Here is a 314-nt window from a genome sequence, read left to right as displayed (position 1 = left end):
ACGCAGCGTCTCTAAGCGTTAGCAGCTTTACCCGCTAATAGGATTAGAGAGGTTTAAAACTGTCATTTGAGTGAACTAAACCCCCTGATACTCTGCATTGCACCTTCTTAACCAATTTGCCTTCAATTAGGGTAATTGGGAAACTAGCAAAGAAGTATAGCATTAATATTTTAAAGTGATGAAGCGATTACGGGCCTTGGACGAGGAAGCAAATCAATTTGCTATCTGCTCCTAAAAGGCAATTATAATCATTTGGCAAATAAGCCTGATGGCCTCCCCCCACCGCGCGAGCCAACACCTTAAGGCGGGCGGAG

This window comes from Mesitornis unicolor, unplaced genomic scaffold (assembly GCF_000695765.1).
Source record: "Mesitornis unicolor isolate BGI_N332 unplaced genomic scaffold, ASM69576v1 scaffold37508, whole genome shotgun sequence".
Classification (NCBI taxonomy): Eukaryota; Metazoa; Chordata; class Aves; order Mesitornithiformes; family Mesitornithidae; genus Mesitornis; species Mesitornis unicolor.
The sequence above is the reverse complement of the archived record's forward strand: the minus strand, read 5'-3'. Positions refer to the sequence as shown.